The 15,018-nt window shown below is 36.6% G+C and overlaps 1 pseudogene; it reads left to right on the top strand.

Moving 5' to 3' along the window:
* Nucleotides 1-1,165: 1,165 nt before the first annotated feature.
* Nucleotides 1,166-8,396, top strand: LOC134278137 (uncharacterized; annotated as a pseudogene).
* Nucleotides 8,397-15,018: the final 6,622 nt, after the last annotated feature.

The raw sequence follows: 15,018 nt of genomic DNA on the forward strand, positions 1-15,018 counted from the left end.
TTTGGAAATCTCCTCAGCCGGAACTTCTGAGTCCGGAGGGCTCAACACAGACATCAACTGGTTGAACAGCCCTCCCTGGATAGCACTCCGTCCTAAAAACATTGACAGAGGATGACTACTAACGCGCAGCATTAAAAAAAACACATTAGATTGGAATCTAGTAAGAAAGGAAATTGATCTATGAAGAGTCCTGCATAGAAAAAATGCTGCCGGGCCAGCGCTTCTTCATTCTTGACGAGACTCCCATCCTCGGCCAAGATGTAATTCGTCAGCTCCTTCAATATAATTCGAAAGAAACTCCTTCCTCGGCCCCCGAGATCTTCCGCGTTCTCCCCATAGAAAATAATTTCCAAAGGGAGACGCAGGTTGGTGGCATGTTGTATTTCTTCCGCGGCATCCCGAAAGAGGCTCTGTCGGCTAACAAATAGACTTGTAGTCTCCACGACACCTCTTCCGTAACGTCCAAGACATCAAGGGGCCTCCCTTGGAGTACATTTTCGACAAAATGCGCCCAGAGCGCTACTGGTTCCTCTGTCTCGAGACTAATGAAAATAGATCAAAATACATAAATTACTTTTTCTTTAGATAAGGTTTGAACAACTTTTTACTAAATGTAATAAAAAAACAATAGGTGGGTAGACATGTAGTGTCATTTTATTTAAATATTTGATTTCATGATTTGTTTGTTTAAGACAATCTGGAGCACGTTATTTCATAAGGTAGATAATTTTTAATGAAATCGGTTTACCAGCTGCTAATATTTATGTTACACGTTTTAACAAAATTTTCTAACCTTATTGTCTCTTGCGCAATCTAGTTGCAATATCACAGCCCTCATCCACTCTCGCTGTTATTGGATCTGATGTACTAGGGACAGGTGGGGTTGTACTTTCTACGCCAAAGGGGACTTCGTATTCTTCCCTGTAACAACATAAAACAATTTATTCCTTCTGTGCCTTGCTGAAATAGAGGCAATGAAACTCATTTCACATAAATTTTAGGGACATTCGGAATCCGAACAGAAGAGTAATAAATTACCTGTCCTCTACAATTGTTTTGGAAACTTTCATGCCCCCACGATGAAAATAACAGTTATTGTTAGTAAATATATAAGCGAGGTTAAACCGGATGCCCTGGGCAAACGACAGGCTACGCATGCGTGAGAATGCTAGAGAGTTCGCACCTTAGGTAACTTGCCCGTAGAATTAATTATTCGCCCTATTCGAATTAAACCAGAAGTCTCTGTCGAGACTGAAGCTCTACTGGTTTGTACTTATAGCAAAGGAAGAGGAAAGTACTTAAGCAGTTGGGAATTGAAAATTTGCACAGGCAAAAAAGAGAATAATGATCCTTGAATAAGTCTCTTTATGTTCTTAGTGTAGTCTACTTGCAAGCCACATTATATAATAATCAGACTAAAACTGTATTTGAAGTAGCAAATTTGAGAGTAACAGAAATTGCTATCTTTATTACCCAAGGTAATAATGTTCATTGAAGTCAAAAACGGATATAAAGAATTATGTACCTTAGTGTAGTATAGTTGAGTGCCAAGTTATATTGAAATCATATCAAAACTGTAGGAGGAATAGCATTTTGAAAGAATTTCACAGAAATTTCTATTTTTGGCAACAACGCAACACCGTTCGTCGAAATCAAAAACCGATATACAGAATTATGTATCTTAGTGTAGTCTACTTGTGTGCCAAGTTATATTGAAATCAGACTAAATTTGTAGGAGGAGTAGCATTTTGAAAGAATTTCACAGAAATTTCTATTTTTAGTAACAACGCCAACATCGTTCGTCGAAATCAAAAACCGATATACAGAATTATGTATCTTAGTGTAGTCTACTTGTGTGCCAAGTTATATTGAAGTCAGACCAAAACTGTAGGAGGAGTAGCATTTTGAAAGAATTTCACAGAAATTTCTATTTTTAGTAACAACGCCAACACCGTTCGTCGAAATCAAAAACCGATAAACAGAATTATGTATCTTAGTGTAATCTACTTATATGCCAAGTTATATTGAAATCAGATCAAAACTGTAGGAGGAGTAGCATTTTGAAAAATTGTTTACAGACCGACAGACAGACAGACAGACGGACGGACGCCGGACGCATTACTATCGCATAAGCTCTTCTGGTCTCTGACCAGTAGAGCTAAAAATGCCATTCATTTGCAAATCGCACTTTTAAATCTGCATATCGCATTTACATATTCATTTGCAGATCCGATTTTCTCTTTCACATATACTTTTATATACAAACTAAACATTGATTCTATGGTACAAGCATTTTAAGAAGTTACAGTATACAGATACATGTTACTTACAACTTGAATGAACCAGAAGTCTCTGTCGAGACTGAAGCTCTACTGGTTTGAACTTATAGCAAAGGAAGAGAAGAGTACTTAAGCAGCTGGGATTTGAAACTTTACAACAGCAATATATAGAATAATGATCGTTGATAAAGTCTCTTTATGTTCTTAGTGTAGTCTACTTGTGTGCCAAGTTATATTGAAATCAGACCAAAACTGTAGGAGGAGTAGCATTTTGAAACAATTTTACAGATATTTCTATTTTTAGTAACCACGGCAACACCGTTCATCGAAATCAAAAACCGATACACAGAATTATGTATCTTAGTGTATTCTACTTGTGTGCCAAGTTATACTGAAATCAGACCAAAACTGTAGGAGGAGTAGCATTTTGAAAGAATTTCACAGAAATTTCTATTTTTAGTAACCATGGCAACACCGTTCATCGAAATCAAAAACCGATACACAGAATTATGTATCTTAGTGTAGTCTACTTGTGTGCCAAGTTATACTGAAATCAGACTAAAACTGTAGGAGGAGTAGCATTTTGAAAGAATTTCACAGAAATTTCTATTTTTAGTAACCACGGCAACACCGTTCATCGAAATCAAAAACCGATACACAGAATTATGTATCTTAGTGTAGTCTACTTGTGTGCCCAGTTATATTGAAATTAAACCAAAACTGTAGGAGGAGTAGCATTTTGAAAAATTGTTTACAGACAGACGGACAGACGGACAGACAGACAGACAGACGGACGGACGCCGGACGCATTACTATCGCATAAGCTCTTCTGGTCTCTGACCAGTAGAGCTAAAAATGTCACTCAGCGGATAGAGATAGCTTTAAAAAGATATAGCGAGTTTTCACCGGCATTAGTTTTAATTTGTGCATCAAGGCTCGCAAAATAATTTGATATTTCAGCAATCTCAATATCGTTTGATAAAATTCTGTAGCAACGGCTTTTAATATGTGTTTGTTGTGGGGCGGGGGGGGGGGGGGCTTCCGACAAAAAAATCTGCGTACTACAGAGCTGTGCTACTCGTGAATCATTAGATATCTATTTTTCCCATGATAAATTTCTTCCGTATAAATCCAGAACAGGTGTCAAGTCCCAGCCTGTATGAGTTACACGTATCAAAATGACCCGATTTTTGAAACTGACAAAACTAAAGGTCGCTAATCGGATATAAAATTTTGCTTTGAGGCTACAGTCAAATATAAGTAGGCATATCATTGTAGAAAAAGTGAACAAACCTACATGAATATTCCCTACACCTAGAAATTTTCTTAATTGAATGTCAGTTAGAAAAAACATACATATGGTCCACGTATTGCAGTCCTTTTTTAAAGGACAGCAACTTGTTAGACTTAAACTTTCGTTTAAATTTTGAGGTGCCTCTAGCTTTTTCTATATAAAATGGATATACCATATATCGGCTACATATGGCCTACTTCGATTGGGTAACCCGGGTAAACTCGAGTAATTTTAAATATTTGTCATGCATACGCTCAAACGAATTTACTATAGAACGGGTTAATTTCACACCACATATTGTTACGAAGGTAAACAATATGGAAGTAAAATCCCTGAGTTATAGCTGGCAAACACTAAATAGAATGAATTAGTAAGTTAGGTTTAAAATTATTTATCAGGAATATTAAAGGTCATTCAAGTAGGAGTACAAGTTATATTCTAAACCAGTGGAATTTATTTATCTTTTACAGCTCTGATATTTTAGGGAAAATATGACGACATAAGGTTCAGTTGCAGCATCTTATTGCGTACTGGATATTTTTGAGAGGATAATGTGGAAGAATTCTATTGTGTCGATAAATTGAACGATTATACTGTTCATTTACTTATGATGCATCGGAAACACATTCCCCGTATTCAGGAATTTGTCGAGGAAAGGGTGTCAATATATTTCAAAAATAAAATGTAATTTTATCTTGGATTTCAATCATTTAAATGGACTTTTCGAAAATGTCTAAAAACCTGTCAAATCTTGCCATTTTTTCTTTTTGTTGCCCTCTAAGTTCTTGTCTAACTTTGTCTGATTTTTGTGCCGATTCTTTCATCATTTTCATTTAAGGGCCTCTTTGGGTCTCACTCTGGTTTAAGTCTTTGCCGGAGGCTTTTTGTATTTCCTCCATCATCATGATCATCTGTATCCATCACAAACTTTGGATAAGTGCCTGATTTCGTACCGAAGAATTCACAAAATGTGTCATAGTATTTGCATGTTATTTTGTCATGGCCGGTTTTATTGTTGTGGTCAACTTCTATTTATCCTGTATGTGTTTGTACTTATATTGACATTATTATCAATCAATTTCTGCCACAGTGTTACACGGCTTTTTGAAGAGGTAAATTCCTCTTCCATTTTTGCTCTTACTTCAAACACTTCTTTTTCTGTCCATTAATGTAGTTCAGACTCTTCGTTCCCGAGATACTTTCCTTTCATCTCTTCACTTTGAACATACTTTATTTCCGCTTTTTTATTTTCAGCATCCTTTCCTTTCCCCACTTCATTTGTGACAGCTTTTTCTTTTGCCTTGTTGCATTCAGCATCCTTTCCTTTCTGATGAAATTATATTATATAAAACGGCATTCAGACACGTGGTGTCATCTGATATGCTTGCTAGTTCCCAGATCAGTTTCCTGCTATACCCAGTGCAAGCGCACGTGTTTTGTTTATCATCTTAAATAAATTACACGCGTGATTTTCAGTTTTTGCATTATAACTGACTCCTTATGACAAAGACTTGCAAAGGAATTTGAAGTCGACAAACAGAATGATTCGTCATTTGATGTGGCAAATGCCTCGAACAATCTCGGTAGTCCTCAAAATCCCGGACCCAGCACCAGTACTCCTTTAAAGGAACAGCAATCTGTTCCGCAGTCAAGCTTCAGATAGAATTACAACAGAATCAATTCCATGACTTCCAGTCTTTGATTTTTAAGAGAATTAAATCCACTAATGCGCGAATTGACAGCTTCAAAGAAAGCAAAGTTATCAAATGACGATTAGGAGATAGTTTAGCCAAATAGAGAGGAAAATTCCTCGCGGGAAAAAGATGAGGCAAAGACCGAATTAAATATTTCAATTTTGTCTAAACTTTCAGACAAATATACATCTTCTGAAAAAACGGGCCCTTCTATTAATGCGGAACTTTTCAAGATTCTAAATTCGTTTGTTCGTTATCGGCAAACCAAGAAAGATGAACCGATCTCTTGGAAAAGAATCCTAGACCTGAAAAGTTTGAGTATCTCTCAGCTTTGCGGGTGAATTCCGAATTTGGAGGAAGATAACGACTAACATAAGATCTAAAGATATCGAATTTCAAAACTCGAGATCATCTCTTTCACGGGCTCTTGGACAGGTTGCCTATGTGTTAGAAAAATTTGTGGAAAAAGATACAAAAGGAGAGAATGAGGAAATTTCTCCGCTAATCGAAAGTTTTACTGTTTATGGATGCTGTATTTCTCGTTTCCATGGTCAACGATGACATGAACGAATTTAGAAGGAGCAACATCAAGCCTGATCTGCATAAGGATTTGTGTTCTAACCAGGTTCCTGTGACTAAAATGCTTTTTGGAGACAACATTGCCGATCAATTAAAATTAATTCAGGAGGCCAACAGAGTTGGAAAAAAGTTTCTATGAATTGGTCACACTTCAGTAAACATTACAGATATAAGATTTGACATAAATATGCCTTACTCTGTCTTTACGTAACATATTTAAGTATCATATATATCAGAAAAAGTAAAATATGCATTCTCATAGGTGGTGCATTAGCATTTTGTCTAGTGTATATGTAGGTGCTTATATTTATAAGTATTCTAAATTTTGATTACATTTTTTCGAATTCCAGGTCATCTCTCCAATCTTATTTCTATGTAATACGACAGCCTGGTAGAAAACTTAGAACCGAGGAAGCATATGGAGAAAAGGAACAGTATTCCATATCAAAGTCCATAAAACAATACAAAATAGGAGCAGAGCAAACAGGGACCTCTAAAACCTCAGAGGTTGGATCAGGTGCCATAGAGGAGCGATCAAAAACCTTTTTAGGAAGGTACAGGATGACCACAAGGATCCGTATATTGCGCTTATGGAGTTGAGGAATTCAGAAATACAAGAAGTAAAACATTAACCAGCACAACTTTTATTTGGACGAACCATAAGAACTCTCGTACCCATCGTCAAATCCAATTTGCGACCAATGGGTTGGGATTTAAATCGGAACTTGTTCGCGAGGCACTCCAGAACATTAAAGATGCACAAAAGTCTCTTTACAATCGCAACTCAAAACCTCTTAAACCACTTGACAACGGAGTTGTAATACGTGTTAGGATTCCAGGACAGTTTATTAAATCACCAGGAAGAGTCGTTAGACCTGCAGAAACACCAACAACGTACAACAAGGGAATACCAAAGTGAGGAGGAACCGCCGAGACCTTATCAAAACGAAAGAACTGAGCACAGAACAACCAGTAGATACCGAAGAGTCTGTTAACGGTTACTGTGATTCGTTTCGTGATAACTCTAACAGTGTTAATGATCCGTTGATCAATTCTGGAAGCAACCCAGCTAGTTACCACATCGAGTGGTCAAGTCATCAAACCACCTCGCAGGCTGGTGACGGAGTGTTAATGCAAACAGTTAAAGTGAATTTCTGAATCTGATGTGTGCATTCATTGAACAGTTTTGTAGTTCAGTTTTGTTAGTTGTAGTTAAACAAAATAGTAAGAATATTGAGAGCTGTTTATTATAATGATAAAATTCTTTATTTCAAATGTAATTTTAACAAACATTTCATAGTTAACCTAAAAGGGGAGATGTGACATAATTTATATTTAAGAACAGTAACTCTTACACTGGTGTCATTTGTAAATGTTATAATAGAGTTATCTTCCATGTCATTCATGATAATGCTGCACGTGTTGTAATAAACTAGTTCTCATCGCCATCTTGGACTCTGTTTGTGTTACAGATATGACCAAGAGCCTGCTTTGAATTTTTGGCTTGTACGTTATCAGTCTTTTGAAAACATTAAAACATCACTATTTAGTGAGATTACTGTAGGATTAACAACAAATCTGAAATGAACACTTTGATATTATAGCAATTGAATTTATTCATATTATTGCAGTCAGTCCCTGCAGATGAGACAACTCCATTACAAGAGGACTCCACGAGTGGTGGTGGTGGAAGAGACCATTTCTGCAGACTCTGGGAAGAAAATGCTGAAAATGTGACTGACATACCAAGTGATGGGGAGGAGTCCGAACCTAGTCAAGAGTCTCAGGACAGTGTGGTCGAACCAAGTGAACAGTCGGAGGAGTTTATTGTGAATAGCATATACGAGCAAGACTTTTAAGCAGACATTTTTTCAAATTTTATGAAGGATATATGTCAGATGAGAAAATTTTAAGGCTATTGAATTCTTTGCCAGAGAAGAATAAAGTATCAATAAATGAGATTTCCTTGGTTTTGCATTTTGAGGCATTTGATTTCAGTTTTTTACATAAGGTTTTTCGGTCTGACAAAATTTGTTCGGTCCTGCGTGTTCATTGATAACACAGGACCGAATGTCCTGTGTGGTCCAAAAAACTTTCGCATAGACTGCTTATAATAAAAGAAATTAAATTCCATTACAAGTCTAATATCCCGACTCAGAATGTTCAGAAGAATGTGTTTCATATGGTGATTACCTGTATACTCTAAGAGAGAACCTGTTTCAGTCACATCAGATAGCTAGGAAGAACCTAAAACATGCAATAGAGATACAAACGGATAAATATGACAAGAAATCTAACCTGAATCATTATCGGATTGGTGATTTAGTCTCTATATCAATGGAGAGTCCAGATGCTGACCTTGAGAGTGACAAGTTAAAACCAGAGTATGATGGTCCCTGTCTTGTTCTACAAAAGATCAATGATTTGTTATACAAAGTTGAAATCAATGAACAAGCCAAAATTAACATTATTCATCATCGGAGATGTACAGGAATGGGCCTACCAGGGGACTCTCTCCTTTGCCGTATAGAGAACAGACGCCACCATTAATCCGAAGGAGTCCACCCAGATCACAAAGTTCACGGACAACCAGATCACGAAGTCCGCCTAAACCAAAGCTAGTACAACAGGAACAACTACATGTATAAGAGACAACAGAGTCAACAAATGGAGGAGAGCAACAACACTGTTTCAAGATAAAGAACGTCAGCAATAGTGAGTGGTTAGGGGGTGGATTAAAACGGCATACCCCCCTCTCCTTCGGAGGGGGGTAAAACAAAACGTCTGATTTCGGTCTAAAGCGTCAAGATGAGGTTTTTATTTCACAAATACGTATTGGCCATTCCAAAATTACTCATGCTTAATTACTTGCTTAACCATGAAATTCAACCAAAATGCATATCATGTGACTGTCCATTAACAGTAAGTCATATCCGTTCGGAGTGTTCTTATTTAACACCTACACGAAGCTTTTTTGAATAATGTTCAGTCGATGCAAGAACTATTTACAAATATTAATGTTAGTTAATGTTAGTCATTATTATTATAAAAGTATTTGCTTATGCATTACCATCTTGTATTTAGAATGTCCAAAATATACCGACGAAGCATCTCGACACCGAAGAGGAATCTGCCCCTTTCCTTATGGTTTTCCAAAATGATGACGAAAATCTTGTAACATACATACATTCATCAGAAAGCCACTTCAGGTTTGTAATTTCATAGATAGAATCATCTTCTACTCTGAAGACATATAATCCGAAGGACCTATATCCACGTCCCTTAATGGGATTCGAACCCGCGACGTAAGGATCAACTCCTTACTTCGCGACTCAAGAGCAGACGCTCTATTCACTGCGCCATGTGGGCGACTAATGCATATCTGAAGAGGAAAGATAGTACGACACAGAAAGGGGTTTGTGAGTTTTGTTCCATATAATGTTGTTAAAACAGATGGCTCTCAATCTCAGAATTTTGACATTTCCAGAAGACCACGAAGATTTGTGGTTCTTTTTGTCTGGGTAATCAAGACATACAATACTGTAAGGTAAAAGATAATGTTGTTTAAACAGTAACTTTTGAGGGAAATTTTGATAAAATAATGATAGTTTGGAAAAAAATCTTTCGTTTATATAACGAAAACAAAAAAATCACTGCCATCCGTCATCTGTTTTTAATAAAATTGCTTCAAGAACTAAGAAGGATATGGAGATAACGAACAGTATTAAATCTCAAAGTCCATAAAACAATACAAAATCAGAGCACAGCAAACACGGACCCCCGAGACATCAGAGGTTGGATCGGGTGCCATGGAGGAGTGAGCATCCCCTGCCGACCGCGGTCACAGCCGCCGTGTGCTCCTTGTCATGATGAGGAAATAACGGAAAAAAACCGTCGTCAATTCAGTGTATAAATAATGGACTAACAATTGGTATGAAAAACGTCAGTCAGCTTTTGACTCGATGATAAATTATATCTGCTGACAAGAGCAATTAAATTTGGATGATCTAAAATTAATTATAGTTTAAAGAGAAAAAAATTACAAAAGTTTCCCCCTATTTAATCCTTTACCCCCCCCCCCCCCCCCCCCGCCCGGACCATTATGGTCCCTTGAACCAAAACCACAGAACTCCACAGATTGCTATAAGAGCAGTTAAATAACGCAGAACACATATGCCTTACTGTTGATTTGTGGTCAAACAGAACAATGAAGAGATTTCTGGGAATCACAGCTTACTTTATTCTTGAATGGGAATTAAAATCTGTGATGATTGCATGTACGACATTTAAGGGCAGACTTACAGGAGAAAATATTCTACATGAATATTAGTATTTATTTTTAAATTTGATATCAACGAGTAATTCTGTATCATCCGTGATGTGCCACTTACATTGTTAAGGCATTTAAATTTGATGCCCTGGTTTTAGTTCATCAGTAGGGAAAGGTCTTGAGGAGGAGCTTCTCTCGGATAGTGAGGCTGAAAGCACAGAAGATAAGAAGCATGCCCACTGTTTACAGCTGGTCATTAAAGCCGCATTTGATAAATCTGACAACAGCCTAAAAAAAGAAGATTATTGTCTAAGTGTCCAAACTTGTGTCGCATGTCCGAAAATCTATTCACGCTTCTGAATTATTATTAAAGAATCCAAGCATTAAATGCGACCAGATGAAATAGCAACTTCACATGATTCAGTCTGTTTTGGATATTCTCGAGGAAAAGATGAAATATTTGATTGTCCGGTGATCTCATCTTGTGACAGAAATGTTCTGTTGTTGACAAAAATTCTCAAACCTTTTAAAGATGCAACATTATTGCTGGAGAGAGAAAAATGTATGAGTGGCAACATGGCTATTTCTATAACATTTGGCCTAAGGAAACACCTTGATGCCGTAAGATGTGACTATTACTCTATATTTAAACCCCCGCTTGCAAAGCGAGAGGGTATATTGTAATGGGTATGTCCGTCCGTCTGTTACGCTTTGGGGTACCCATCTCTTATCCGCAACTCCTCTCCAAAATCTTTATTACAAATTGCCATTGTGCACCTTAAATTTAACGATTACGATTACGATTTCGCCGTATCTTGAATGATGCGATATTGAACACTTATATAATTACTGGAGTCTGACCAGCAGGACAGGCGTGAATTTGAAATCTGATACTAACAAATTATTTGAGTTCTTTTTAGTTAGGATAGTTATTAAAAATTATGAGGAATTGTTTTAGCTACATAATAAAAGAGTTATTGAACTTGTATTGGTGAATACTAGTATTGGCACTCGTTGGCTGTACAAATGCACTCGCAAGCTCGTGCTTTTGTTCAACCAACTTGTGCCAATATAAGTTCAATAACCCTATAATACTGGCCGCGACGAAGCCAATATTGACACTTGTCAAGGTTAAGAGTAAGGCCCTTTTATCAGAGTATCTGTAACAGTCCTTTCAGATTTCTGTCATGTTTTGCCTTGATTTCACCGTGAACAATAATGACACCAGGACATCCTTGAGATATAATACTCTGGTACATCTCGGGCGCTCAACTAACTCCAAACAGAAGGCGCTTGTATCGAAATAGTCTTCTATGAGTCTTAGGCGTTGTGATGCTCCTGGATTGTTTACTCAGCTCTATCTGGTGAAGCGCAAGTTTCAAGTCACACTGCTTTGGTTCAGGTTCTGGAGGATTTCATCTACTACAGATATCTGATGACGTTCCCGTATGATTGCTTAACGGTACGGATCGAACACGCTCAGCAACAGGTTTCACTGTTTTGTCTGGGAGTCTCCAACTGAAAGTAATTAAGGTTTCCCTAGTCCACTGAATACATCACGAAACTGGTGTAGCACCTGGTCTCGTCTTGATATACTGTTAACATGTTGCGACAGTTCGGGTCCTAGTCTGAACACATTCAGTAATAACGCAGTATCTTTATCCAGAAGTTTTTATACATAACGTTCCACAACAGTGAATTCGGCCATGTGTAGTTTTGCTAACTGAAATTTCTGCTGTGAAACGTACTGCAACAATTAATGGAGTCCTACTGCCATATGCAAAAAGATTCTTTGAACATTTGCACGAGTCATACTTCTCTTTGAAATTCTTTCCCATTCAAGATCAGGTTACAACTTGTTCCTGAATCTATTATCATGTCTGTCTGTACTCCTCTTATTATTACAGATATATTATATGATTGTTTCTCGGCATTTACGATAAATACATAATATTCATCATCTGAGTATACTAATTTCACTTTGTTCTTGTTTGGCGGATGTTTCTGAAAGTTAATTTTTTTTCTGACTTTTGTTTAGTTTTACAACATTTAGCATAGTGACCTTTCTTTTGACACTTGTAACATTCCGCTTTTCTTGCTGGACATTTCTCGCTTTTCCGTGCGTTAACATTTGAACATTTTAAGCTTCTTCTCCTCAACCACTCAACCAATTTTGGTTGATATATAGAATATGTTGGTAGAGGGCAACAAAAATTGTGAATTTTAAAGCCCCTGCCCCCCTGGGGCCTGAGGGGTGGGGCCAAAACCATTAAAATTAAAGGTACTTGGACACAGATTTGAAGTTATTATTTTCTCTATTATATTACGACTTATATATTTTAATAGCATTTCACACAAAAATTAATTAAAAATCTTATTTCATATAAAAGATATTAAAATTTCAAATTTTTTAGAGGGCTTGATTGACACATCCTTGCGCTTTCACAAATTAATTTTATTCTTAATCCTTAGGAAAAGTGGCAATCTCGTTGTGTATAAATGAAAAATATTAATACTATAATCCAGAAAATTCAGAGTAGACATGTTCGAAAGCAAAACAAACACAATATATTGTCAGTCCGTGCAGTTGTGGTAAGCCGACTGTGACGATTGAACGCACCCGGTAAATTCTAAATAGAAACAATAACAGAACTCGAGCCCTGTTTACAAAAACTGTGTACATAATACGAGTGTGCTCGATTTGCTAAACTCTGTAAGCCACCCTTAGTTAGGAATGACGATACTTGTGAGGGAGTTTTGCTTTCTATCATTTGTACTCGGAATAAAACTATTTTTCTGGATAGAAGTTTTAAGATTTCTCAGTAATACACCACAAGATTGCCACTTTTCCTAAGGATTAAGAATAAGGTTAAAATTTGTGAAAGTGCAAGGATGTGTCAATCAAACCCGCCAAAAAATTTCAAGTTTTAATAACTTTCTAATGAAATAAGATTTTTAATTAATTTTTGTGTGAAATGCTTTTAAAATATATATGTCGTAATATTATAGAAAAAATATTGACTTCAAATCTGTGTCCAAGTACCTTTAATGCAATCTTTAAAAGTCTTCTTCTATACCCCTGGACATAAAGCACTCAAACTGTTGGCATGATTGTAATCTGCATTGAGTACTGCATTCACAAAATTGTGAAATTCATGGCCCCAGGGTCAGGGGTTCTAGTGCTAGGGCGGGGCTGAATAGATTATACTTGTATAGTGAAAATGCATTGTTTCTTTGAAAATCTTCTCTGCTCCTGAGTAAACAAACAAAAAGAAACAAACTAAGTACATAGTTATAATTAGCGAGAATGCCTTTTCCAAAATTGTGAATTTGATGGCCCCTAAGTCAGGGGTTCTGGTGTTAGGGCGGGACTCTATTGGTTTATATAGTGAAAATGCACTAATTCTTGAACAAGAGGCCCACGGGCCTTACAGTTCACCTGAGTAAAAACATTGCAATTTTACAACATTTAGATAAGCCAATGAAGGTAAATTTATCATCACTATTAAATAAAAAAATTTAAAAAACTAAATATTTTTCAGTTTGTAAACATTTCAGGTATGTATTTTCTTCTTTCATCATTGGAAAAAATTGTAATTAAAATATAGTAAAATTCATCTCCAACTTCTCTCACACTACAGAGATCACATAATCTTTCCTGTGTAGAGAGTGCAAAGTTCAATTTGCACAGAAAAAGTTGTTCTGACACTTGCACTCCTGGATGGAGTGTTTTTGATATGATGCTGTATGATCTGATATAAATCATTGAAAGTTTCTCTGGTCAGTGAAAGAAGTGTAATCCTTGTTGGTAAGACTTTCCTTGTTGTCAAAATCAAGCCAGTACTTTTTTCCCTTTGCAGAAATGACGCATTTTGAAAAGGAGGTCCAGTACAGAAGTTTTGTATAGAAATACACGGTCTGTCCTTTTTAGATTTTGCAATGATTCAGGGGTTAAAATGCCATCTTTCAAAGGTTTAGACATTTGTTACCTTCTGCAATAAGAATATTGAGCTGAACAAAAAAAAAACATAAAAAAACAGAGAGCCAACATGCTGAAGACACTAGAACCAACTTGGGTCTTGGCCTGGGGTCATAAAACATAGACGAGCCCACTTTGAATCCCAGTCTCACTTTTCCATATATCTCTTAGGTAAAATTGAGACTGAGATAAAACGTGAGCTCGTCTAAGTTTTATGGCCCCAAGGCCTGGTGTTTTGCAGATAAAGCAGTATACATGATTCTTTACTGTTGATGCATTTTGTAAAGACAGATGGAGGACTTTTTGGAGTTGGGCGTTCTGGTGCCTTCATCGTAACTTTTTTGAAGCTGGGCGACCATAGACTGGTGATAAGAGCGAATCTGCCCATCATTCCTGTATTTGTGTCTGCATCTGTTACAGATTATGGAATTGTCTAAAGCAGATTTAGGAACTTCTGTAAATACTTGCAGATATCTCTTTGTCTCTTTTTTGGGGTACAGCATATGCATTTAAAATTCTTCCTCTCACATCGAAGCATCCTGGAATTACAGTACATGAAATAATTCAGAACTATATAACTGTGTATTATTTGTTAACTAGTAAAACAAATCTTTATAAGGCAGATTGAGATACTAGTATATGCATTGCAGTCCAAAATGTTGGGAGAGGCTTATATACTGTACGGCAAAACAATGAACAGCCTATTCAGGCTATAAAGTGGTTGTTTATTTGAAGGCTGTTAGTAACTTAAATTATTTTATTTATGTATTTGAAAATTCTAATTGAATTTGAGAGTTACAAAATGATACAACATCATGTTTTTTTTATGAAATATGAATTTTCAGAACTCAAGACCCAGTGTAAAGCAGAAAAAAGTGCAAAATTATTTTGACATAAATAATTTCTGTCCTTGTGCAGACTGC

Source organism: Saccostrea cucullata, unplaced genomic scaffold, assembly GCF_032062105.1.
Source record: "Saccostrea cucullata isolate Sc308-1 unplaced genomic scaffold, CSIRO_AGI_Scuc_v1 ctg2372, whole genome shotgun sequence".
Lineage (NCBI taxonomy): Eukaryota > Metazoa > Mollusca > Bivalvia > Ostreida > Ostreidae > Saccostrea > Saccostrea cuccullata.